We start from the raw sequence: 27,737 nt of genomic DNA, 5'->3' as shown, positions 1-27,737 counted from the left end.
TCCAGCAGTGGTTGTAAGTCTGTATTTGTGATACCACAATAAGGCCAAATCCACTGTAGGTCTCCGACAAGTTTTTGTACATCATGTATATTTCATATGTCTTTGTGTAGCGACAGCTTTTGTGGACAAACAGAGGCTTCCGCAACTTGCAAACCCGAATATAGTGTTAATGGTGTTCCATCCTTTTTAAACCTTGATCGACAGTCACTGGCTTTGTGTCCGAACTTGTCGCACTTGTTACAGAGCCCAGGAAAGTTTGACTGACTGCTGTTAGTTAGTGCTGACATAGATCGAGGCTGCGTTGCTATGCGTTGGGGGCATGCACGTCTCAAATGCCCCGGTTGACCACACCGATAACACGCTAAGGGGTCTTTGTGTGGGCCGCGGTCTCCTTTTCCCTGTTGCACTATCAGTCGTAATGCTACCGCAAGCGCTGCAGCGTGAGCTTCAGCATGTATTTTAGCTTTCTCTTGTTCCTGTATCAGAGGTAAGCGATTACAAGCCTCTATGATATCCACTAATGTAGCTGTACATGGAAGCGACGCAATGATTTGTCTGCATTTTGCATTCGCGTTTTGAATAGCTAAGTCCTTTCCGACCGCAGCTTTCGCTTCGGGGGTTAAGGTGGGCGACGCATCGACAGCAGTTTTTAAACGGTCAAGGAATTTCATGTACGGCTCCTCTTCCCCTTGTATGATTTGAGAATATGGTGGGACTGGTTTACCCACTTGCGGCACCTCTGAAATAGCTTCCAGAGCTAGTTGTTGTGCCAATTGTAAAATCTCTGGTCTTAATGCAGCCTGAACGGGACCAGTAGCAAACTGTCCCATGCCAAGTAACATATCAACACTGACAAATGCAAGTGGATTTTGTGCCCCAGCATCTAAATTTCTCACCTGGGCTTCTTCTGCTTTCTGTCTCCACCGATCATGAAACAGCAACCTCTGAGTTGGTTCAAAGAACATTTCCACCAAAATCTTTATATCCGCTGGCACTAAGGTTTGTGCCTTAAAAAATTGTTGTATCATTTGTTGTACATACTTATTGTCTATTCCATATTGCATGATGGCTTTTTGCAGTTCTCGAACTGTTTTCCAGTCCAGAGGCGCCCATTGTCGCTTTCCTCCTGGTTCAGTGAACACGGGAAATGATCCGATAGTAGGTGGCAGTGTTATTCCTTCTATAGTGGCTTGCTCAATAATTTTGCGCCAACGTTGTCCCGGCGAAAAAGACGGATCGCTGGGTGGTGGTGGTGGGGGTCCTGCCCGGGCTGGTTCCATGTTTTGTAAGGGCGGGTCTGTTAGCCGTCGCATTCCTTTGTATCTATCCTCGTATCTCCCTTCAGACCCTTTTCCCTCATCGGGCATTAATTCCCCTTTTTGTACACACAGGTTAATCAGTTCTTGCGTTTTATCCTTGGGGGATTTTTCTTCCCCATTGCCCACCATTTTAGCAAAAGAATCCATACTTTCCACGATCGCAGTTACTGCTTTCTCATATTTCTTTCTCATCAACGGCTGCCCACCTTTACCCCCGTCTCTTTTCCGCATTTCCTCCAGCAATTCTAACATTTTCTCTTTTGCTCTATTATTAGAGTAGCCAAGTCCTCGTTTGCATTATTTGAATCAGGGTATATGCTAGGTATAATTTGTTCATGTTGAACGGTGGTACCTGGGGGCTGTTTTCTTGTAGGTGGATTTTTACTCACTCCCTGATTCTGTAGGGTTTCCTTTAATCGTACGGTTAGGGAGGCTTGGGAACTGTCAGATGGCTGATTAATATCGGCAGTCCCAGGGAGTGGAGCAGAAGTCAAGGGCACAGGAGCACGCGGACAAGCTCCAAAAAGTCTCTCTTGCTGCATTATGTTTTTCTCCCCGCTTTTCCCTTTCGCTTGCGGTTGGAGAGAGAGAGCAGCAAAAGCAGATGCAGATGCTTTACGATCTGCTTTCATTTCTTGCAGAGTTGTCTTAATCAATTTCCATAAAGTTGCAAGACCTTTAACTTCTTTAGACCCGTCACTAATTTCATCCCATAGGGAGGTTCCGATAGCTTTCCAGGTACTAAGTTCAAAAGCTGTACCCACACTAATTAAAAGGTTTCTGTCCTTTTTAATATCTGTCTCTGTTTTTTCAACCAGCCTTGTAAATATCTTTCCGGCTGCCTTTTCTTTCGCAGATGCTGCGATACCCATGCCGCCCTTTTTACCAACGTAAGCTTACGATTTACCTGCTTCTCCCGAGCAGTGTTGTCCTGCCTCTCTCGAGCAGTGTCCGGCGCTGTCTTTCAAGCCACCGTGGTCCGCGGCAATTCCCTGCCTTTTCAGTAGCGTTGCCTCTTGTTCCTCTTCGGATCACGTCGGGGTCACCAAATGTAGGGTTTAGGGTTTATTTCCGTGGGGTCCGGATGATGGAACACCAATATGATGATCAAAGTAGTAGTAGTTTATTGAGCTTAGCCGATCATTTTTATACAATTCTGTAAGTTGTTTAGAAATTCTAATTGGTTGCTGCATGCAAGCATTTGGTGTCCACGCGCACAAGCATAAACGGTGATTGGTTACATCGGTACTGTCCACGCGCACAGACATAAGAAAAGGTTAGTTATACACGCGCATAAACATAGGACATAATTGGCCGTATTAATTAGAGCATGCAAGACTTGTCTTAGTCCAATTGGTCGAGATAAGTCCCTGAATTGAGGTTGTTTGTGCCAAGTTCCCTTTATCGTGGAATGTGCACCTGTGTTTTTCTAATTGGGATCTTTCTTCTTCTATCTTCTTGTTTAGTCTGTTCAAAGCCTTCTAAAGGCGTCTGGAACACTCTTGTGACCATGAGCTACTTTCAGGCCCGATAACTAAGTTCCATATAATTGAACCCTACACCATGAGGTGATCAAAACCCGTAAGTATCTTTGCTTTGTCAGTCTGCAGGGGCTGTAGTTACACTCACCTTTCATGGCATGGTGCATTTCACCTGCGGGTCCACCTCTGAGCATCGCCTATATCAGAGATGTGCTGGAGCAGAGTGGGGGAGTTGGGAGGGGCAAGCAAACATCCAAGGTTTCTTTTAGACTAGGATGAAACGAGGGATAAAACTGTTGTATGCATGGGTTTCATGCTGATATGCAGCATGGACATGCCAGGGGCCCTGGAGTAGCAGGTAGGAATCGGAGCCAGAAGTTGTCTAGCCCCCTAATTCAACATACATGGAGAACAACCTTTGTTCTTGGTCGTGCTGAATGGCTAAAACCCTACGCTTAATAGAGATCCAAAGCTTGAGATTCCTCTCACCAGCAGGCCTTAATCTAGAAGGTATTTTCAGAGCACAACTGTTGTACTGAGTCTGGACCAACTCTTAACAGGTGTTCCGTTCCCTGGCAGAGTCTCTCCCTCCTGCCATTGCAGACTCGTTCTTTCTGTCCCTTCCCAGAAATATTTAGGAGGTGACACAAAGCAGAGCCCTGTCACAGCCCTGTCCTTAGTCAAAAATATGCTGTACAGCTGAGTGGTGAAAGCATTCATGCCAGAAAAGTGGGTTCATATCCCTTCTCACAGTAGAGCAGTAATAAATGCAACATCCTGAGCTGTGTGAGAGCAGCCTTGATTTAGGTACCTAGGCAGGAAAAAAGCCCTAAGGAGGGATCTTAATTGAGTAGAAATCACAGTAAAAGATACCACAAAATCTTATAACTGCCTGCAATCTATATAAATACTTCAACGTAAGCTGCCCATAAACCTGTAAGAATTTCACATTTGCCAAAAACTATAGAATGACTTTTTCTACAAGAATCTATCTGCAAGTATCCTGAAAAAACTTTCTAATTTCACAATAAGCATCATCATCACGATTTTGCTTCTACAGCCTCTTCTTACTTTCCATTATCTCTGCTCCTTTTCAATGCCGGTAGCTACATCTGCTAATAATGGGATGGAATAGGGATTAGCTTGTTTATGTGCTCCTGTTGGTGGCCTTTCATAGGGGAGGTGGAGCAAAATGATTATATTCTCTCTGGGGCTCCTTTGCCCTGCTCCTGCAAAAGAACATCTTGCCCTGATGATGTTGTGAGATGCTTCAAAATGTCAGTGATAGCAACACTTTTGCTGGCAGTCTCAGCAAAAAAACTGAAAGTAATCAAATAGCTTGCAATGCAGACACAACAGGAAAACGAGCAGGTAAAAGGACTTGCGGGTATTTGTAGGTACTTGGAGTTATGGGACAGCACTAAAAGCTTGGCTGAGCACAGGCACATGTGTTTTAACTGCCTCAACATTTCGGGTCAAGCAGGAGCATGTTTCAGAGTGTAAGATGGTCTTGACTCGTGCCTGAGTTAAGCATGGGTTAAACATGCAGGGAAGTGATTTGTATATACCAGGTGGTGGGGAATTTTTGAGTAATCTGCTAGCTGCCTTTGCTGCAGATGCTCCTTAACTGGGCTGTTTCAAGAGCAAGGGGGGGGGGTGGGTGGGTGAGGGGCTTCTTGTCTGCTGATGGCAGCTCAGGAGCGGGTGGCGAACACGAAGAAGAAGGATCCTCTCCCCACATCTGGGCTGCGGCTTCTGCTGCACAAGCTTTCCTGCAGCCCAGGCCAGCCAGGCACCAGCTTTCAACTGCGTGTCGGTCAGGGTCTTGTCTGCAGCACGGTCGAGCCTTAACCATCATGCCCTGCTTACAGTTAGGCAGTGCCACTTTTTTTTCCCCCAGCTTTTTTTTCTTTGTCATTTTTTTAATATTAATTAAATGAACAGTTCTGGCAGAACTTCAGGGTTTGAATGTCAGCCTGGGCATATGAAATCCCAGGTGCCTTACGTTGCATTCATTCTCAGCCAGCCTTGCCAAGGAAGGAAGTGGGATTTTTGAGCAAGTTGTCAAAACCCTAGGCTCCTAGACTTTAGGCCGAGTTACCAGATGTTTTATGCTGTCAGAAATCACAGTCCCAGCTATACTGAATGATGGCAGAGAAAGTTAAAGAAATTATGCTACTTTTGTATTTAGCTCTTGGATTTCTGCTCATCTTCTCTAAGCAGGAATATGGAAACTGTTTTCCCCATTCATTTTTTTTCTTTCCAGCATTGCTCATGAGGTGCCTGTGGCCCTGCACAGTCAGCCTGACTGTCTGCTTTCCTAAATACATGACATTCTGATATTAATACCCTGTCATTCAGATTGCTACAACTAATATGCAGAATCTTGTCAATAGCCAAAGAAAGAAGAAAAAAACAAGGCAAAAGCAAGTACCTGGAATTTATTGGCACTTCCCAGTGTCTTATTAAGAGGTAAAAGTGTGTATATAAATATTTATTAAGTTGTTTTAGAGTAAAAAACCCCCAAACCTCTCCTGTTTTAGTTGTGTAATAAGATACTATAAATTTTGTCCTTTCTTCTACAACATCCTTCAAAGGTCTCTTGTTATAGTATCTGCTGTGTCAGTAGTGTGGGCTCTAAACCATTTTTAGCTTGGACATTGCTTTTTTCCCCCCACACTTGTTTTATAACTTGACCGCTCTCTTTTATTAACGCTTACAACATTTTTATTTAAATGGATTCTTCCGCACCTTGTTTTATTTACTGGGGGTGGTTTTGGCTTGGTTTGTCTTTGTCTTTTACTTCCTTTTTTATTGACTAGAAGCTATGGCTTTTGACAGTCTTCTGTAGAGTGGATTTAAAAATAATAATAATAATAATAATAATAATAATAATAATAATAATAATAATAGAAAAAGAATAATTTGTTCATGTGTCTACTTAGAATAGATTGCCCAAGGCACAAAAACGCAACAGTTACATCTGCTTCATTTCTCCCAATTTGAACTGAATCAGCGACTAAAACCCAGGACTTTATTCAGTACTACAGTGCTGCCAGCTAAGAGACAGACACGTAAGAAAGCGTTAGCAATATGCCAGTTCTGGCCATCCGGCATACAGCAACACTGACGGGTTTCGATAGTTGGGAACAGGACCCCTTTAATTTGTGTTGCAGTATACCTATTGGCTAAATTAAAGGATCTTCTGAGATCACAGAAACTTTGGCTTTTTCAGATGTTCTCAAAAAAACCCCAAAGAATAAACTGGAGTACTAAAATCAGACTGAAAAGTTTGCGTCAGGGAGAAGTTAGTTCAACTCTGAAGTGGGCTGATGGGGAAGAAGTGCAAACAGGATTGTCCAAACATCTCTGCTTCTGTAGCGGAGGCAGCAGCAGGAAATGCCCTAAGCAAACACATTGCCATAACAATAGGCAATCTGCGGGACCTTCTGCTTGCTCCAGCTGATGTATCTGAAAATCAAATTAACCTTTGACTTCTATGGGTCATGGCCTTTCAGCTATTGTGTCCAAGGACCTAAGAAACTGGATGGAAAAGATGCTTTTTAACAGATTTAAAGCAATAGAGGAAGCATCATAATCTTTCACCAAATAGCTGACATGGAATAAATATGCTGACCTTCTGGAAATATAATCATTTGTTATTGAACATCTGTGTTTACAGTTATTTTTTAATAGGAAGTGTTTTTTAAAAAAATCTTCAATGATTTATATGGAGCTGTAGCCCCTGTTGACAGTGATACATGCACCTCAAGTACATTTAAGTAACAAGAGTAAATAATTAGTATGCCATAACCTAATGCTGGTTGTTGCTAATAATTTCTCAGCTTAGCCACGGACACAATTCTCACCGCGGTGCAGGGGAGTTCCCTTCACCGCATGTTTTCGACTCCTTTCCCCCCCGCTGCCGACCCCTGCCCGAAGCCCTGCCTGAAGCGGGGAGGTGATGGGGGCTCGCTGCCTGCGGTCGCACTGCAGCCCTCTGCAAACCCCACGGCCCCCGAGGCCACCGTGCGGTTGTGGTACCCCGTGGCTGGTCCAAAACTTGTTGCCAGCCTAAGTAAAACCGATTTTGGTCTTCCTGAAAATGAGAGTAAAATCACTCTGCTGCTGCTCGCTGCCTTCCCTGGTCGGCCACAGCGTGGGGCTGACAGTGAAGGTGGGGGGCAGTTTTCGGGCTGCTCATCCCAGTCTTGGTGCCTCCAGCCCTCAGACAACCATCTACCTGTGCCAAAAAAACAGGAACCGTTGTCACAGCTACACCCGCTTGTCCTTTGTCCTTCGTGCCTGCAGTTTGCAATCCTGAAACAAAAAGTGGTTCCCTCTGCAGATTTCAGTATATCCAAGGCTGCGATATCTCCATTTGCACCTTTATAACAGGACTTACTGAGCTACAGTTCCATGAAAAGACCCATGGTTAATAAAAATCTGGAAATGTGTTGTCTATATTTATGCATTATTTAATAATAAAGGGTTTAGGTGGGTGGGGAGCACTGTAAGGTATTCCCCTCAACAGTTTGCTTGAAAACCCCCGGCTCTGGGCAGACCCCCTTTTCAGCAGCAATTACTGGGAGAGCCAGGTCTGGAAGGCAGGGTAAAAAAGTTTGCTGGCTGATAGCAGGGAGAGAGTCTGCAGCTCAAGAGGAGACTGAAGAAAAGTGTTGATGCCGCAAAGACAGCTGCGGTGCTCCTTTAAGTCCGATGAAGCCTGAAATTCAAAGCTGGTAGGAAAGGCTTGTATAAATTGCATTGGAAGCATTTAAAAGTCCTGATAAGCAGGTATCTCTCTGACCCTGTTGGCAGCTACATTGATGTAGCAAATTTTCAAGGATAAAGTTCTTTGAGAGAAGTTTCATAGGAAGGTTTGATCTGTTAGTGCTTTCGGTAAAAACCAGCCACTCCCTGACGTTTAAGCAAACATTTAATGAAAACAGTGCAAGCACTGTGCCGCTCTGTTCCCCAGGTTGTTTTCATGTGCTCCTCACGGGGGGATTTTGTGACATGGGATTATAGCTCACATGTACAATTACTGTTTTATTCTAGATGCCCTAAAGCCATTCAGTGAGAGTCGACAGCCAGGGTTTTTTTAAGGAGGGACTGAAACTGGTCTTTGGCACCGCAGTATGCTGAGCTTACTGCCCTCTCTGGGAGCACGCATGGGGCTCACCCAAGCGGAGCAGTGACCATGCCCCAGGATTTTCATGTGGTAGCTCTGGCTGGAGGGGTTTGTCCCACGGAGGGGGGGCGTCTTCCCCGAGAACAAACTTGCAAATGACCAGATATCCTCCTAGGGATGAAACAGGGAGCAGTGCCCCTATGGGGTCACAAGTCCCTACCTCTCCTGGGAAAGGAATGAGATGCTCAAGACATGGTGAGAAGTGGTTTCTGGGGGGTACCAGCTACCCCATAGGGAAAAATGGTTGAGATTTTAAGATGGGGCATTGGAAGGTTGAAGCAGGAATAAAAGAGGTGTCTGGGTGAGGTGGGAAAAGGCATCCAGGAATCATGAAGATATTAAATCAGTAATATGGATTATGATAGTTTTGGTCTATCATGATAATAAAATACCATTATTAGTTCCATAACAATATTTCAGCAAAGACTCCAGTCCTTGGGGAAAATTAAGTTTGGAAACTATTGATTTAATGAATAAAGGGTAATTTGTTAGGTCATAGTAAGTGCTATTGATGTAAACAACGTTGTCTGTAATTTTATAGTCATATATTAAACATTGTTATGGAGACCTTGCTGCAGGAAATTCATAGCCATTTAAGCCACATTGAAGTTGTTATTCTGCACAACACAGCCATGAGAGAGCTTCACGGAAACAACAGGGTTAGAACTCATTTCCAACTGCTCCTGAAGCTGCCAAGGAAAGCAAACCTGATTTTTAGAAAGTTCTTCCACTTGGCTTCTGTTGCAGCCACCTTTTAGCTTCAGCAAAATTTGTGTGTGCTTAGCAGCTCTGAGAACAGTGCATTTCCATCAGGTGCCCAAGCTGTATTTAGGATCTGGAGTTAAGCACTTGGCTTTGACATTCTGACTAAATAGTATTTTTTATAAAAAGTCCTGGTGATTGTAATTCATCAAAACCAGGGGCTCATATTGCTGCCTTCAACACTCATCTTTTCCTGTTGTTTCCTAATGCACACATCATCATTTGCATCTTGAACATTGATTTGGAAAAATAAAGTTGCTGTATCATAATAGTAATACTGAAAGAATGCATAAACCCAACAAATTTTTATATGCCAGTTTTCCAGAATTGCTCACCTATGTAAAATTAGTGGTGTGCCAACATTGGCAGGATTAGGACTTAATCATATTTTCTGTCCTTTTTTTTGGTGATAATCATTATTCCAAAGATAGCAGTCAAGGGGAGCTGCAGCGCATGTATTTTTAATTTTGATAGCTTGGGTAACAGCAATGGTCACAGTGAAATGAAATAATGCAGGTGTCGGAATGACAGAAGTGCCAGAGGAAATACCCAGCATTATTCTTGATAATCTTCCCACGACCTGCACTGAAGCCCAGGCCATTGCAGTTAAACTGAAGGGCTCTCAGCGAGGGTTACCCCAATGAAATCAAACTGCCCAGATGCAGAGCCAGCATGGGCTGTTTCTGACAGAGAACATGAGAACCCGGCCACTTGTGTTCCACAGGCTTGTAGACAGCTTTGTAGAAACACAATTTGTAGAAACATTTGTAGAAACACAATGCTCAATACATTTTTGTATGAGTCATATGTGTTCTTCCTCTTCAGTCTCTTCCAAACAAGTTCTCAGTGTCTCTGCATATCACTTCTAGCCGGCCATTAACAGAGTAGTTGCACATCTTGTATAATGAAAAGTGCAGATGATCTCAGAATGGTCTTAATAAAACAGAGATTAACTCCGTAACAACAACAACAAAATCTCTGTGGAAAACCATTGCCTTTACAACAGAGAGAAACTTTATGTGAGAATCTCGTTCAGGGTGGCGGATCGTTTGATATTTTTTCACGTAAATCTCTTCAAACTGTTTTTTCTCTTCCTTTAGCAGAAATTAAATAAAAATTTAAAAATAGCCAGAAGGCAAAATATTACCAACATTTTAAATTTGAACAAGTTCTTCTGGTTTCTTTCATAAATACCATTAATGCCAAAAGGGAATTCTGCACTTACGTTATGAAGCATCAATGTGATCATATGATTCACACTAAAATTCAATCTGAATAGCAATGTTTTAATGTGGTATAAGGAAAAAACCGCTGCCCCAAGGCCGGCAGCTGCTTCTTATCCAGTACAGGGAAAGAATTCTCTCTGAAGGAAAGTTAAAGTAGCTGTATTATGCACATGCATTCATGCGCCTGCATACATAGTTTATACAAAACACCTTAAGCTTTCGTAGATGGTATATGACGCTGTAACATACATAGATTCAAGTGGAAGAAGGAGGTTTCCAGGTCTGAGCGGCATGACCAAACCCGAACGAGCGATCTCTGCATGCACGCATCCTGCCCCAGCGCTGGCCGGCTGCCTTCCAGGCTGCCTGCGGCCGCTCGCCGCCGTGCACGGGGGGACAGGGCTGCGCCCCGAGAGGTGCCCCTTCAGGGTGTAAGTAACTGGCCCAGTCCAGGCACTGTTCTGGTGTACGCACTGTCTTGCAGAGAGCATGCTCCTGAATAAGCGGCCCAATGCTCCTCTAACTGGAGATGGTTTACCTCCAGCAGTGCGAGTGGATTGACGTGGGGGTGCACAAGTACACAAGTACAAGAGCAGGTCAGAATCAGGCACGGTTTTTTGACTTCCCCTGGTGTCATGCCCAGCAAAGCAGTAAGATTCGTAGGGGGATTTACCACAAGTGTGGGCTGTCATGAAAAATCACAGCTGTTGCATCGTGGAGAAGATTGGGCACGCTCCCAGCTCCGTGTCGCCCTTATCCATCTTCTTCCCTCACGATTCAAAGTTACAGGTATGGCAGCATCCCCCAGAGTGGAAAGGAGACGACTTAGCTGTAATTACAAAGGAGACTTTTGAGACCAAAAGATGTCAACAGTTTCTTGTAACTGTGTTTAGCCCTTGAATTCCCCAGCCAACTGAACGCTAAACCATGCCCTACTGGGATGCAAGTAACTTGAAAGGTGAAGAGCAGAGGTCAGAGTACTGCCTCCTTGAGTGCCGGCCAAGACTTTGGCATACAGCGTGAGCCGTGTCATCTCACGATGTCGCACAAGGCTCAGCGCAACCATTGCTCACGTAGCTGGCTGGACCCCAAAGCACCCCTCGCACCAGCCCCAAGGATGGATCCCGATGCCCGCAGTCTGCCGGGGAGCAGCCCGTGCAGAAGGCAGGATGCCTGGCGGAGGCTGGGCACAGGAGCTGCTCTCTCCCCTCCCACAAACCTGAGCTGCAGCCCCGTCCCCTGCAGGGCTCACTGAAGGTGCTCCCGTGTGGGAGAACGCCAGCCCCGATTTCACAAGACCCTCACACTGATAGGCTTCGCTATTTTAAAAATGTACATCTCAGCCCTCCACTGAGGTTTTAAAGAAGATTGTTAACTCCATATGCGTCTTTTGGCTCCCTGCTTCTTATTTCTATGTTTTATCTGCTGGCATCCTTAGAGTGTTAAAAGTTGCATTTAACCTTGTCAAAGGAGGACTGTTTCTATTTTAAATTGAAGCATTTTGTGCACAAGTCATATTTTGCTCACAACATTTCCTTATGGCTAAATATTTATGCTGGAATTCTGAAATGATAATACAAAAACAGTCAAATGAGCTGAGGAAGAGCAACTTAACGTTCTGGAAGGAAGTTTAATGATATCCTTGATACCTTGTAATTGAAACTACTTTATATCCAAGGCAATAGAAGGAATAGCAGCAATATGTATTTCATGACAGATTTAGCCTTTCTTTTTTTCACAAGATTTGTACGAGCATATCATGATTTCCTCAAACTCATTTGGTGAAATCTCTTGGATTGTTTTATTCTGCAAATTGCCTTATCCCATAGAGTGAATGACAAGAGTTCTCAGGCTGAAACATCAGCTTCTCACATTCTGCTGAGTAGCTGACATTGCTGGGGCAAGTCACAGTTACTATTCATTGCCTGGGCGAGCGTGTACTTAACCTGCTTGGGTTTCTTTAAAACTTAATTTTCCTTGAAGATGTCAGTGTGCAGCTCTAATATACACTTTCTTCTGAACCTGACTAGGGATTTTCCCAGAAAAACAAGGTTTCAACCATTAATAAAAAGTCCTGCAAAATGGCAAATTTTCACAGGAAAATGCTAAATTTACAAACTTGTTGCACTGAGAACTGAAATAAAATAGATTGGTTTGGATTTGCTTCATCTGAACTACAACCGTAGTGCTTCAGGTCCTTGGAGTAAGTTTCCTTGTTATTATGCACCAGGGCATCCCTTCTGCAGAGTCCCGTAACAAATCCTGCCTGTTACATGACTGCACACCTAGCAAATGCTTCTGCATTTCTCAACTGAAACTCTTCATGTGTTTTCTTTCCATAAAAATTGGTTCCAATCGGATTTAGGACAAATATGAAAATGCCTGGATCACCCCATAATGAAAATGCTGTTTGCTCAGCTCTCCTTCCTGCAGATATCTATACAATGAAACTGTAAATAAAATAAGCAGAAAGAGAAACAGCAGCGGGACAAGCATGACTTAGCAGATTGAAGAGAATATCAGTGTCTATTTATAATGTTTTTCTACATTTTTCCTAAATCTGTTTTAATTTCTGTTGGGAAAAGCTATATTTATATAAAAGGACTATAAAAGTGGCCTGAAGTGATCTTTGGCCTACAGACTTGGCCTTGAATTGAATGCCGCCTCATAAAATCTGGCCATCGCCTTTCACTGATTATTAGGAAATAAAATACATTTTCCTGAAGTGCTTCAAAGGTATTCTTTTTGGTCATTAGGGTATGTTAGTAAATGCTACTGTCAAATGAACATTTCAAACCAAAATAGAATTTTCTGCCATCTTAACTATAAAAATTACTAGAAGCTATTGTCTCTGCCTAAACAGAGTGGTAACAAAGGAAAGTAGAAATATCTTTGATGCAAACTCATCTTTACCCTTTTGAAAGAAACAACTACTTAATGGGATAGCTGCTCTTTTATACTCCTCCCTTTTGAATAGAGATACTGAATGCATCCCCATTATCTATTCTTTCAATGCTTATTCTGAGAAGGAAAATACATGACAGGTGGGTATAATATGTGAGAGACAAATATTATTGCATAGTTGTAATCCAGTACACCGAGGTCCTTCCTTCAGCTGGGACTTGACTTGATAATGGAGATACAACAAATGATAAAGAACAGTTGAATATCTCTGTGAAAAAGTACTGTATGTTGCCACAGAGATAGCAATATAACTGCATTATTTTTTTTGCAGAAAAACTCTGGGTAAACATTAGCCATTAATAAACCAGACCATTTTCTCCTAGACTGAAAAAGATACTATGAGGCCAAGATTGTTCAGCCGATGAACCTGCTTCTGTAATCTGTTTCGGATAACAACATTATAACAGTACTGAGCGTATGCCTATATGAAAGATAGCAACAATTTCTTCTGAAGCCAAATATGAAGTAAAAGAACAGCTGTCTGAAAAGAGTGTAATTGATCTTGTGTTACACGAGAAACAAAGGCAGTGGTGGGGGTGTTGCAAACATTTTGTTACATTGAAATGAAAACTGATTGTTATGGGATGAGTGGGACTGAATTTTGTACTGAAAACATCATGCGTTTATTTATTAAAACTCTGCTTTTCAGATGCCTTTACTAGGACTGTCTAAGACTTTCATATTACCTTATTTTTCAATTGCTTTTCTTTGAGAAACTTCAACTGATTCAGCCATACTTTCTATCATCTGATCTCTACCTCACACTGAATTTTAATGTCAAATGTGATTTCAAAAAGTTCAGATGTAATTGAAAGGAATGCTAGGAATAGGAGGCAGATTTCTCAGTGCCTAATATTTTTCCCACTATAAAGTACTTGCAGCAACCCTCCAGTTCGGAGGAGGACTATGAGATTTGGCAAGGGACTTGGTCCTAGATTCACTAAGCTTCTGTTATTTCTTCTGGGAAAACCTACCTGTATTAGAAACCCCAGAAAATCTCGAGCTGTACGGGTTTTCCTGCACTTGTTCAATGCAGATGAAAATTACAGCAGCCTTAAAGTTACTTTGCGTTTATGCTGAGAGACTGGATCTGCTTGCAGACATCCAGCAAACAAGAAAGTGCAAGGCTGAGTGTGATTGTTTCACATACGAACAGCTCTGTGTGGCAGTGCCAGTGGTCCCTGTTCTGCACCACGTGTTTAGGTATGTCTTTTGTAGCTATGGTGTGCATTGCTCCATCACAGTCCTACACAAGGACTGCAAGCCAAATTGGTTATTTGGCTGTTACAGCAATGGAGGTCATTCACTTGCTTTTACATTAGATGACAGTGATAAATCTGTCACTCCATATAAAAGTAAACTGCTTTTGCTGCCAGAAGAATAAGAGCACATTAAAAAACAACTTGATAAGAATATTGGTTAATGAACACTTGGAACAGTGCAGTTAAAAACTTAAATTTGTTATAATTCTGATTGCTATGCAGTGCGTACGTGCTATCACAATCCACGGCTGTAGCCAAACTATTAGAATCATTGAGAATTAGCACAATGAAGCAGCAAATGGGTGTCTGGATCACGCTGACAGCACATTATGCCGTGGTCATAATTTTTCTTTCCCTAATAACACTAAAATAATGATAATTGTAGGATCAAATGGGTCAAAATGATGAAGCAACATGGGTTTGAAATAATCTGCATTTCCTATGTGACACCAAATGGCTGACTTTTGGAGTGTGCTGTTTAAGCAGCTTGTCTCTCTTTCCAGGTTTTAATCGGTTTCCAAATAGTTCTGCAAAAGTCTGGGATTGAGCCTTTCCAAAAATCATGAATCTAAGGTGCAAGTCATATAGGTAAGGTGTATGAAATTACCAAAATTGAGAGAAAATTAAGACCAGAAGGCAAAAACAGATTAAAAAAAAAAAAAGTACCACATTTTAAAAAGTAGCAGCACAAGAAACATATTCTGTCCACCTCTGTAAGTGACCTAGCGGAGCTTAAAATGGAGGACTAGGGAGGGAAACAAGCACTTGATCTTCCCTCTCCTCATCTTCAAGAGAGGCTCTGAAGCCCTTCGTGCCGCAGATGCCTCACGCCTGCAGTCAGGGTGTGCTGCTGAGAAGCCCATGAGGAGGAAAAGGCCTCTTGGGCCAACCAGTGACCACGGGGAGGCACGGGCTCGATCTCAGAAAGGCAGCGGTACGGAGCAGAACAGACAAAAAAGTGAGTTCTTGTTTGACTTCATGAGAACTGGCCTTTGTCTGCTCCCTCAGTTACCAATTTTTCTCGGTTGTGTCTCCAAACAGTGTCTCAGGTGGGAATTCAACCACCAAAGATGCCTGTTTAGGATGGCTGAAAGGTATTCCCGCACACAGCGTGGCGTCTGGATCAAGCCCTGCTCTCAGAGCCCGGCTGTCGGCAGCCCCAGGCAGATGTGAGCCGCGGGTTACACAGCTCTGCCGCTGCATCAGCCACACGTCAGGCTGCGTCCTGCTCAGAGGACCGACCCCCAGGTGTTGAAGTGATCCCACCAGTCAGCAATCTGCTGAACCCAGCTCGTGGGTCAAAGCTGGCATGGTTCTCCACATCATTCTGTTAATCCCCCGGAGATTTGCAAAGCTTCATGAAATACGTTGTGTTTTCACAGTGGCCATCTGTTATGTGCACGTAAGATTGCTTGTGCTGGTGACTTGTGCTTGTGCTGGTGCTGGTCAGCCGCGGAGTGGGATCTCAGCCTGCCCCTTCAGAGGTCGGAGCAATCACTACACAGAGCTGAGAAACAGAGGTTCCTCTCAGATCACATCCAGATGTTCATCGCAGGCAAGGAAATACAGACCACATGCTGGTGGCTCTTCCAACTATCACACTTGACCAGCCCCTGCTCAAGTGTTGTATGAGAGGTTTGAATGGGAAGCGGCGGCCACAGGCTCTCCCGGCTCGCTGTGTGCGGGCTTTTCGGGAGACGTGACACAGGCACCTCCATCCACGGGCAGAAGGGTGCAGCCAGAGCTCTGAGCTGCCGTTGTGGCTGCTGTTGCCTCACACACACATCGCTTTGAAGCCTGTATTTGTGCTTTTGGTTCAGGATTCCAGACGTGGGCCAGCTCAGGACGAGGAGGGGAGGATGGCTTGAGGACTCGCAGGTTGCCTTGCATGGATGAAAAGGGTCAGGGTCCTGGTTGGTGGGAACGCAGGTGGAGGAGGAGGAATGAAAGAATACAGAGTTCAGATGGGGACACTCAGGTGCAAGAGATGGAGAAGAGTGGGTGAAGTAGATAGAGATGTGGGGCCGGGCCCTGACGAGACAAAATAAACTGCCATGTAAGCAGTCAAGGAAGCTCACATTGTCAAATTTAGTTTGGGAAGCTTTTGTAGGCACTTAGAACAGAACAACACCTTGCACAGGGGTGAGCATACTTGGAAGATACATTGCAAAAAACTCAGGTTACTTAACTGTCCTGTCAGCGATGTACCTGAACAAAAATACATGCATATGGCAACATAAGGTAGGCTGGAAGTCTTGTACGTCCCTCTTAAAACAGGTGATAACCAGAGGTCAGGATCCAGTCTTCCCTGTCCTCCCATGCTGGCCCAAAGAACACTTCAGATGTGACCAGCTCTCAAGGATCAGTGTGACACTTTCAAGAAAGTACCTGAGCTCTGGCAGCAGGGATGCCTCTTTCCAAACCAGGATGATCTGCTCTAACATCCCGAGCTTGAGAAGCAGGTGGCTGCTCAGCAGGGCTTCCCAGCCTGTACTCCTGGCCTTGTAAGACAGAACTTGATCTTCATGCAATGACCCCAGGACATTTTATTTCTTGCAGGAAGGAAAGCTATGGAGAAGGGACAGTCTGTTTATTCCTACAGTCTCCTGCATCCTGGATCACTGGCCTCTTGTTGCTATCATAACACAAATAATGAGAATAACTAGGTGCTGATGGTTTCAGTTAACCTAGAGGTTCTTCTGGAATGCCTAGCTGGAGACTTACATCCAAGCACTATTAGAAGTAGCGAGTAATATGCCATTCAGTGTTACTCAGATAGCTACAGCGTTCCCATCTGGATAGTATCAGTGTTAATGATAAGAGGAAATCAGAAAGGCCTCTGGTGGGCCTTTGTAGTTGCTGTTATCCGCTAGAGACGGGACTTTGTCCATACAAGAACCACATGGGTGAGACTGCAAAGAGAGGATATTTTACTGAAGCAGAAACCCTTCTGTAAGTTATTCTTTCAAAAATTATTAGACAGCTCTTTTCCTAGTGTTTTGCTGAGTCCTCTGTATACGTGGAGAAGGTTTTGCCAAGTGTCAGATGACTATTTCTAAGGCTCTGAAGATCTGCTACATTTGGAATAACCCTAAGAATTGCTTCACCTCATTCTTTCTATGCCTTAAGGCCTCAAAGCTGCTGGAGGCATGATGTTAAATGTCTCGCCAGGAGCGTGTACATGCTGGGGAGCCGTGGAAGGAGACAAGGCTCCCAGTGGCATTGTGGGGAAAAGTGTGTGTGCCTCAGCATTTCAGTGACATCTATTGGACAACCCTGTTGGATTGGTTCCCAGCATTAATTTGCAATAATCACAATAATTTATATTCAAGCCTTAATTAATGAAGATCTGGATATATATGGGATGGGGGATCTTGAAAGGATAGGGTGTACTTTCTGGTCTGTTTCTGCCCCTTTTCATTCCAGTGAAACTCTGCTGATGACTCACTGCTCATTACCATCCCCTGGCAATGTATGAAAAGAGAGATGTGCAGCAGAACAAAACGTTTCTTACCCTGATTATTTGCTTCTTTTCAACAGCCCAATATCTCCTTTACCACAGCCTGGTAAATGGCTTCCCCATATTTTAAAATCCTCAAAAATGTTTATGTAAGGAAAGACTGAAACATATAACTACCTAGAGGTTATTTATATAGCAGTTTATCATCTCTGTGCTAAATGGTTGGGGTGGGGGCAGAATGAAAAATCCCTTTCTGTGAGGTGTGCAGACAGGACGAGTTTAGGTTTGGAGCCTCCAGCAACAGCGCTGGGCTGTCTCTGGGCCATACTATGTGGTGGTGACAGGTGCTGAGGGGATTTGCTAACGTAACGACTTCTATGAGGTAAAGAGGTTTCCTTTTTATATATAGTAAGGTAATTAACCTACTAACCAATACCCATGTTACAGCATCGCTGGGGTCGTGGCACGTTCAGGTGCTGTCTGCTCCTCCTCACTGCCCAGCCTGACTGCTGGAGCTCTTTGAAATCTCTGATTTGGTAACTTCTGAAACACACCTTTATCTCTGCACACTATCTTGTATGGCTGCTGCTTCCAAATGTAGGGCAGGTACATGGGTTGTGTCCCTCCTGTCGTGTGTGGTGGTCCTCAGCGAGGTGCTGAGGTGCACGTGTGGACAGCATCTGGCCTGTATGGTGGCATCCTGTGTTGGTGTGCATTAGCCCCTCTCTGCCCAGCGGTTGTTTCTGGAAAGAAATCTGGTTACTCCAGCAAAGAGGGAGCCGTGCTGGATGACAGTAGATCCTCTGGTCAACACAGTACAGACATGGCTATTGGGAATGAAGATCACTGAGTTCTGACTTCAGTTTCCCTTCACTCAGAAGTATAACTCTCACAGAGCTCTCTTCCTTTGGAAGAATCAAACATTTATCTTACATCCATGCAAAATTTTGTAAAAGGATTTACTACTGATATTTGATGGGAAAGAAGCCAGGGATCTGTCTTGGTTTTAATGCATTGATGCTGTTCCGGAGAAATTACTTCAGGTGAAATCTTATTAGTCAGGGGTAAAGTCCACTGCAGAAATTATGTCTTTTGTTTTGGGAATGAAAAGTAGCTGTTAATGTTCTTTTTCAAGGATTTGAAAGCAGAAGCAGAGTCCTAAGGCCTCTTCCAACTCTGTTTTGTGGTCCGATCAAACAGCACAGCACGCTGAAGCCTCCTCAGCAGCACAGGCACACGGGAGGAGTGGAGGAGGTCTGAGCATGGGGCAGGGCATTTCCCAGAGGAGAAGGATGGACAAGCCTGTGAATAAACCTCACATGGAAGGTGAACGGGGATGGGGGTAAGATCCTTTGGGAGATGGGTTTGCTGCCCCAGAAGAGATGGAAGGAGTGGGGGCAGCAGCTACCCCAGCACCTCTCCACCCCGTCCACCCCTCGCGCGGCAGTAGAAGCCGGATGAGCTCTCCAGAGCTGTAGCTTCACCAGGCAGTGAAGAGAGGACAAGGGTCTTTGGCCACCCCTAACGGGTTGCTCCCCTCTGCAAACACCTACTTTTCTGAGGCATAAAGCCAGTGTGGGGAGGATAGCTAGGTATGTCTGGAATCCGGTCTGAATAATAGAAACACACTGAAATGATCCCAGGGAAGAAGAATCTTGAGGTACACATTTACAGCCTGCACACATTTCATATCTGACAGTAGGACAAAGCACAGTAAAAATACCCTTAAGAATGTGACTCTCTGCTCTGATTTGCACTTAAAAGGCAACATCTGATTAGTGTCTGTGTTTTATTAACAGAAGACTGGGAGGATGAAAACTTCTCAGATATTACCTTTATTGTATCAGATACTTTTGATAGTATATTGTGGAAGAAAATGTCACCTTTCATTAAAGTCTATCATTCATATACCACAAAGGATTTGGCCGCAGTTTATAAGCCTAGTGGTAATTTTCAACCTTGACCATTTTTCAGTTTCTGAAGATTCTTTAAAAAAATGCTTCTGATGACCTCTGAATCAACTGGCATTCACTGGTCTGTGTGGGGATGTGTGCTGTTGTACACCAGCTGTGGGTCTGCCTTTGGTATGAGTAGCCCAATTGCTGTGTCAGCAGTTATCACACTGTTTAATTTTAATAGACTTGGTTACTCAACACATTCTCAGACCTTCCAGCTGCACCTTATGAAAATTCATACTAACACTCATTCTGGTCTCAACATCCCCCTTGCTCTGGTGTTACCTTATTTACTTTTTTTAATTCTACTTAGAAGGAATCTCAGTACTCCTGATATACATGAAATGCCCTATATGTTGAGGATAATCTCCCATCACTGCAAGATTTCCTCGCTGTTAGTTCTCTCTGTGTGCTTCATTTCATCTGTTTGCCACCCGTTAGAAAGGGTAGCGAAACATTTGGTTCTTGAAGGGTTGAGTGCTTCATTTTATGTGATGTAACTGCATCAGCAGAGCAATAATTTACAATGAATACCTTGTTTGGCAGTCTTAGGCTTTTTTCATGGGTTGTCTTTGAACAGATGGTAATTTTCTTGAATGTATTAATTATTCAAAATGTTAATGACTTTGGGGGATTGATTATGAGCAATTTTGTGTGAGTATTTGGCATGCAGTACTTCACTTCTAGGGTCATTACTTTGTTGTGTAGGTAGATAAAGGTGCATCATGTTTTCTCTATTTTGTTGACAGAAGATCCTGAAAAATGTTGTGACAATTTTGCTCAGAGGGTGAGAGTTTAGGGAGAGACAAAAAAAAAAAAAAAAGACCAGAACATTTTCCCCTAAAATCCTGGCTAGATAAAAGAGTGTTTCTAAGAATAATTTCTGAGCTAGAGAAGATTATTGTCAGATTTCTTTTATTTACTTGTCAAATTTTAATTTCTTATGATAACTTACAGACAAGCTAATAGGGTGTCTGCTTGTGGTCCCAATGGGGGTGTCCTACAGCTTAGGTCATGATTGCCTGGGGCTTTGGTGAAAGGTATGTTTCTTCATACAAAATATTCTGAAAGTACAGCTATCATCCACTTGCAAATTTCTCTCAAGGTTATTGTGAAGGTGAAGGTGACAGTAGGCAGTTTCCAGTCCCAATGAGTGCTGTCAGATGCTTGTGAGGTTTGCTTGTCTCCTAACATTTGCGTTCTATTTCTATTGAAGCATGAAAGGTTTCAATTCACCTTAAATGAGCTTTTTGTGGGATAAAACCCTGAGTTGTTGATCAGCAAGTGGCTTAAAATAGTTGTTAACCAAATTAACTTTTAAAGACATTTGCATACTTGATTAAGAAATATTTTGTAATGCTTCCTTCAATCTGTTCTTGGCTACTTTTGCTTTAAGAGGGAGAGGAAAGAGGAAAGGCAGTTGCTGTGAAGTAGAGGTACATATTGCTTGGGTCACTTATTTAAATATAGATCTGAATGATGAATATGACGAAGTTGAAAATTCACATTTTAATTACAATACACTTGCCATTTTGGCAAATCTGAGAAATGGTTATGTGACTGGCTGCTGCTGGACGAAGCTTTGCCCCACGTGCCTGACCTGAATCTCTATAGGTGCTATGCCTCCACAATGTACCTTTTTCATGGCTTTGATGAGCAGCTCTATTTATGGAGTTCTTTAAAACGCTGACTGCTACCCAGACCTTAGAGCAACATGCTGCGTGCTGAGGCCCTCTGTAGCTGTTCAGGTGAATAAAGAGCACTTTCCACCTCCGGCTCTGCACATGTTAAGCTGTGAGTGACAGAGGTCGCAGGCATGGCAGAGGACTGCCAGCTCAGCACAGGAATGGATCGCACTGCAGCCTGTGTGAGAGGTCCTGTCTGCAGTTCTTTCCCAGTCACTTTCAGGATTGTTTTCCACTAAAGGTGCCGTTTTAGCTTTCCTTCCTTTCCCACAACCTTCCACCACCCGGCTTGTGTTTAAAAGACTCAGCTTAGTTCTACACACTGGATATTGGCAATGCAGGGTGCAACTAGCTTCTGCTCTCCAGGAACTGGCAACACATTATGTGTCACTCGCAGAGAAAGATAAGGGTTAGTTGGGTAGAAAATTAACAGAGAAGCAAAAGCTATGCACCTTAAGGTTCCCACAAGTGATAGAAATTAATTCATTTAAAACTCCTTACATCATTTAAGCTTCTTGGGGCAGGAAATTGTCCCTAAGTCCCTGTGAAATATCATGTCATATCCATTCTACTGTATAAAATGAGGAAAAAACTATTATCCATAAAGCTCAGCAGTTGTGCCAGAAATGTGTGGCACCTACATTTGGTTTGCATTGAAACCTCAGTAAAGCAAATCTAGTTCTGCACAGTAGGCGCTGAAATGAAAACTCATCATTAGTTAACAGTGTTCTGGCACTTCCCTGGCTACAATTAAAAAACAGGCTGAGTGGGGTATGGTTTATTGCAACAAAATATGGAATTAATCTAATTGTCTTCAAACTTACGACTTCCAAATTTAAGCATCTGCGTGTGAGCTAAGGGGACGATGCAGTTGCTTGACTGCATGTTTCTGGAGCAACCGGAGTTGCTCATTTGCGGAGCTGCGGTTATATCTGAGCACCCACCCGCGCAGGCTCGGCAGCTGTGACCCATGGGAGCCCCACGTCCCTCTGGAGTGTCAGGGGAAGCTGGGTAGGATAACCTAGTGCGTCTCACAGGAGTTGCATTCGATGCCTGCGTTTAAGCAGCTGAATCAACCTGAAGGTATGTAAGTTCCCATCGAAGTCAGCGGACATTTGTTCAGTGCAGAGGAGACAAGGCCTAGAGAGCAATTCTGTCACCCTGAAGCGGACACCAAGGTACTTGGATCATTTTTTCTCATCTCACCATCAGCCCCTTTAAAAGCTGTCCAGCACCTCTCCCTCGAACGTCCGAGCTGGGCTGCCCGCGGCCAAGGGTGAGGAGTCGGTCTGGGCAGCGCAGAGCACATCTCCCAGCTCCCTCAGGTCTGCTGCACTCACCAGGTCTGGCTGGCTCACGGCTTTCTAGCTGCGTGCCACTGAGTGCTTCCTAGACCACAGTGTTTACTCTTTCACACATTGCTGTTGTGTTATTATGTGTGTCGCTCTTTTTCCACACAAAGGATAAGGTAAGTGAGCAAGAATGTGAAGTATACAAATATAAGCATGTACGTGTGCTTGTGGCATTCAAAGACTGTAAAGAAAACAGTAGTTTCCGTTGTCATTAAAGCAGTCTAATAATTTCCATTTCCTTTCTACAAATGCCTCTAGAACTGAAGTTTTTATGAGTTAAATCTTTGTTTGCTGATTCTGAAACAGGGTCTCTATTGATTGGACTTCCCGCGCTGTAAACCCGTGCTTCTTCTGTGCACATACATCTGGGCCAAGTGGAGGTCAACAGATACTTCCTAAGAAAGAACTGGATGGCTTTTCTTTTCTTCTCTTGAAATACATGATAAAGTTCTCTCTCTGAACCTTACAGAAAAGTACAGCAGTGGGAAAGCTACAGAGAAAATAGACACATAAATTTAAAGATAAGAGTCAAGAATAATTTCTGTCTGTTTGCGGTATGGAGAACACAAAACTGGCCAGCAAGATGAGTTTCTGGAATGCATTGAAGCATCAGCAGAGGCTTATTCTTTGCCACCCATTTTAACTTGACAAGATCCCCAAATCTATTTTTATAGTTTCCTTCTTGGTATGCTCCCAGATATAAGTATATCATTTCTTGAAGTAAATGTCAGGCCAGAACTAGCTGGAAGAAAGCTTCTACTTACATGGTTTGAAAGACGCTATAGAATTTGTTCCCAATTCCTTTGTTGAGCCACCACAGCTCATAAAAAAAGCAAAAGGATAACACATTTCTAACTGATGCACTCTTCGTTACCCCACAAATGGTACGAAGAATTTTAAAAGCTCACATACAGAGTAATACTCAGTCATGCACTTGATCATGGACTTTAGTAAAGAGAGGAGGATTACGAACTGTGAAAGAATTCTTCTTTGTTTCACATGAGAAAATATTTTCTGTTTCATTTATTATACTGAGATTTCCTGCATCAATATTCCTAATACAAGTCTGCTGTGTTCCTGAGTTCTCATTCATATTCACATCATTAAAAATACAGACTTTTTTGGGATCTCAACCCTTCTGATACATTTTAAAAATTATTCTTGCAACAGCAATACTCAGTGGAGCTGCTTTTTAGTTTGCTATTTTATTTATCTTTGGGAATGGGGAACAATACTTAACAAGTAGTATTTGAGAAATAGCAGAAAACAGTAGATCCCTACAGCTGCATTCGATGCTCATACACCCTCGAGTGCAGTTCTGCTTCTTCTTCCACTACACATACGCCATATGGTGCATGAATGACATCAAAGGTCAATAACTGAATCTGTGGCTTTGGTGGAGCAAATGTCTATCAGTAAGGTAAGTTCTGCTGGATCACGGGACAGGAGTGGTGGTGAGGGACTGTTCCTCTCTCGTGGGGTGGACAGATTGCAGCAGCCAGTCGGGATGCTGCTTCTGGATCACCTGGGCTCTCTAGGTTTTGACAGTGTAATAAGCAAATAATAGGGATAACTCACTGATACAAACTCACTGATTTCAGGGGGCTTTAAGTACTAAATGACTTGAGTAATTAGCCAAGGGAGACAAAGACCACTAACATCGATGGGAAGACCCACTGACTTTAGCAGACTTTGGATAAGGCTCCACAAGAAGAGGGTTGTTGGATCACTGATCATTAAGGGAAGGTAAAAGAGAAACTACTTTAAAGGAAACCTTACTTCATAGCCTGCATCTTTATCGAAGAAAGTTATCTTACCAAAAGCACCTACCTACCTATCACCTTCAGCTAAAAATTAGAATGAATACTATTTCCCATGGAGTTACACAGGAATGTTTGCTTAGGAAAAATTAGAGATAGACTGCAACCCCCCCACACACCTGGAATTAGAGGAATGTACATGGAGCAAGTCCCTGCGAATGAGAAAGTTTAGAACACCCTGGTTACACTGAAAGTGAAAATCAACCAACTTCCCACTTCTCAGGAGAGGCACTGCCTACACATTTGGAAACATCCACGTAGCACAATCTACCTCATTGAAAACAACAGAATTGCGACCATCTTCCTGAATCAGTACAGAACTAAACTACTTTACTATTTGAAATCTGTAGAAGAGCGTTAAAAAAGAGGTCCGAAAAACTTTTATAGAAGATGTTTAACAGTTTTGGCATAGGAAGTGAGTATCTTTATGCATAAGGGCACCTAAGGTCTTGAGGTTTAGGAACTGAGAAGAACTGGCTTCTATTCTCAGACCTTCCTTTACTTTGCAATGACATTAAAAACCCCTCATTTAGTAGGATGGTCCTAAATTAGTCAGTGAAAGTCAAAAGGCCAGGCCAGGACCTTTGTACATCTGAAGCACTCCTTAAGTGTTATTTAGAAAGTATGAGTGAAAATTGAGCAGTACATCGACCTCACATTACACCCTTGAACAGAAAGAATTTTGCCCCGAAGTCCATGAAATGCTTTGCTATTGCCAGGCAGCAATCACTATAAGAAGCATCATCGTATAATTGCAACTCATTTATGCTTGTTTATCAGTCAGGAAAGCCCATTCATTATATGGGTTAGGTTATAGTTTTAACTACCATCTTCCCCTCCAGAAAAGGCCGTGAAGTGTGTTACCGTGCATGTGGCACAAGGGTGAAACTGAAGCATTTGGAAAGGCTCTGGATCGAGGGAGATCCCACTCAGCCCCTCACAGAGCCCCTCCGAAGAGAAGCGGTTGCTACAGAAATAGCTGCTGCCCTGACAGCTCCGCAGGTCACGTTGCATCTGCATGTGGCTGTTTGCTTGGGGACGTTAGTAGTCGGGGCTGTGAAGAAGTCCTTGAAATAGGATCTGAGCCCTGCCACTGTAAGGGTTTGACCACCACACAAATTTTATCAAGCCAATCCAGCCAGGGAAAAATCAAGTGGACCAAATTAGCTGTATGTCCTCTTCTGAGCAAATACATGGCTTATTTCAGCAACTGCACGGGATGACCCTCTAAAGCAACCATTTCTGCAGAGGAACTTCATTATAGCAGGAAGAGATGAAATCCACCTTTCCTGGCTTTGGTCATCTAAAAGCTAGGCACTGAGTATAAAGGAGTTAGACAGTCATTCTCTGAAATCAAAGCAGAGAGATTTAAGCCCTCCCGTGATTGAGTGATTCATTGTGGTCTAAAGAAGGCATCTGACAGAAATCAAAAGAGTTGCCCCCTGGAGAGGCCTCTGCCTCTCCACTGGTAATAGAGGGAACCCACACAACGAGCACAGACGAGATGCTAAACTCTACGAGGCTAAAATCAAGTGACGGAAATCCTACCTTCCACAAACAAAGACTGTGTTTTAGTGGAAATCATTTAAGGCATCACATAGACATACAGGAAAAATGAAATATAAAATGTAAAGGAGGGGAGATCAAGGATCTTTCCCCAGAGAAACAAGTATTGAGAAGCAATGTACTTCAAAGTCTGTTAATGAAAATCTTGAGCATACAGGTCATTAAGTAAATAAAGAGTAAAGCGTACAAATAAGAAGTAAAGAGTGCATATACGTACCCTATTCATCCACACAGTTGTTTAGTATGCTAGGAAAACAGCTTACTTCCAGTGCATTCTGCTTGCTTAGTTTGCTCAGTTTCTGGCTGGAAGGGACCCGTCCAGGGCACCACCGTGGAGGAGGCCGTGGCGTTCCTGCCACGCAGCACCCACCTCTCCCTGAGCTCGTTCCTCGCGGCGGGACACCTCAGCCGGGATCTCGCGTCAGCTGCACCATGGCCTCAGCACATGCACTGTTAGCGGTTCACCTGCATTGTTAATTTGTAATCGGGCTACTTCTAGCCAGGCTTTGTGGAGGAAAGGCTCTTCATACCTATCGTCGCTGACATTATTTGCCACTTAGAGTTGCCCTTTACTCAAGTTCCTATTAGCATGACTTGTATCACATGACCTTAATGTAACCATCTCTATGCAGACCTATATAGTTCAATGCAATCTAGAGGCTGACAGCTATCCACAGATTAAATAAATGTTTACTATATTTATATCACCTATGTATAGCTCTCTTAAATAATTAATTATAAAATTTTATGCAAAATTGCAAATAAAGCTACAGGTAATGCATTAGCATTTCATTAAAATTATTTTTTTCTCCTGAGTGGGCAAACTCATTACAAAAAAGGGGTAAAACGCTGACATGCTCATTCAGAGGAAAATTTTCAGATGGTACATAGGTGATTAGATGTTGAATACTTGTTACTGTTAATGTGAATGGCTGGTTTAATTCCCTTGCTATCATCACACTACAAAATTACCCTTGACATCATCTTCTGTAATGTGCTAAGCATCATTTTATAGGCTGTATTTCTAATGAATTTTGTCTGATGAGACAGACAGTGAAAAGAAAAAAGTAAGCACCTCTTTCCTATGCATGATTCCTCCTGCGCTTTCTTCTTCAGGTAATGTCTGGATTGTGATTTCTTTGTTGCTAGTTCAGTACCTTAAAAATCAGCAAACGTAGCATTAACTAAACACTAATAGGCCATTAAAGACAAACTTTCATGCTGGAGAAAACAAACATTTCAAATGTAAATATAAGTCAATTTTATATACACAATTTTTTGCTAGCTGGTGCCATTTATATTAATTATTAATACATGTGTTTCATTGGGATATTATAAGCCTCAATAGATATCCAAACTTTCTTGGCTTAGTATTACTTCTTTTCCTTGCAAACGGTGCAAGAGGCCAAGATAACATTAGCCATTGCTTTATCCTCCCCTACTGACTACCTGGCAAGAGGACAGACCCAACCGAGCAATGATGCTGGCAGCACCACAAGTGATCCAGAAGCAAACAATCGTCAAAATGTGCCCTGTTGTCCTAAGCCCTTAGGATCTGCATGACAATCAGCAAATGTTTTCTCATGTTTAAGGGCACAGAGTAATAGTCCCATTCCATTTATTCAAAGTGCGGATACATGCACAGCCGTCCTGGAAAGCTGATAACCTTGTTAAGTGCACAAACACACAAC

The sequence above is a fragment of the Buteo buteo genome, chromosome 28 (genome assembly GCF_964188355.1).
Source record: "Buteo buteo chromosome 28, bButBut1.hap1.1, whole genome shotgun sequence".
Lineage (NCBI taxonomy): Eukaryota > Metazoa > Chordata > Aves > Accipitriformes > Accipitridae > Buteo > Buteo buteo.
This window is presented reverse-complemented; position numbering follows the sequence as displayed.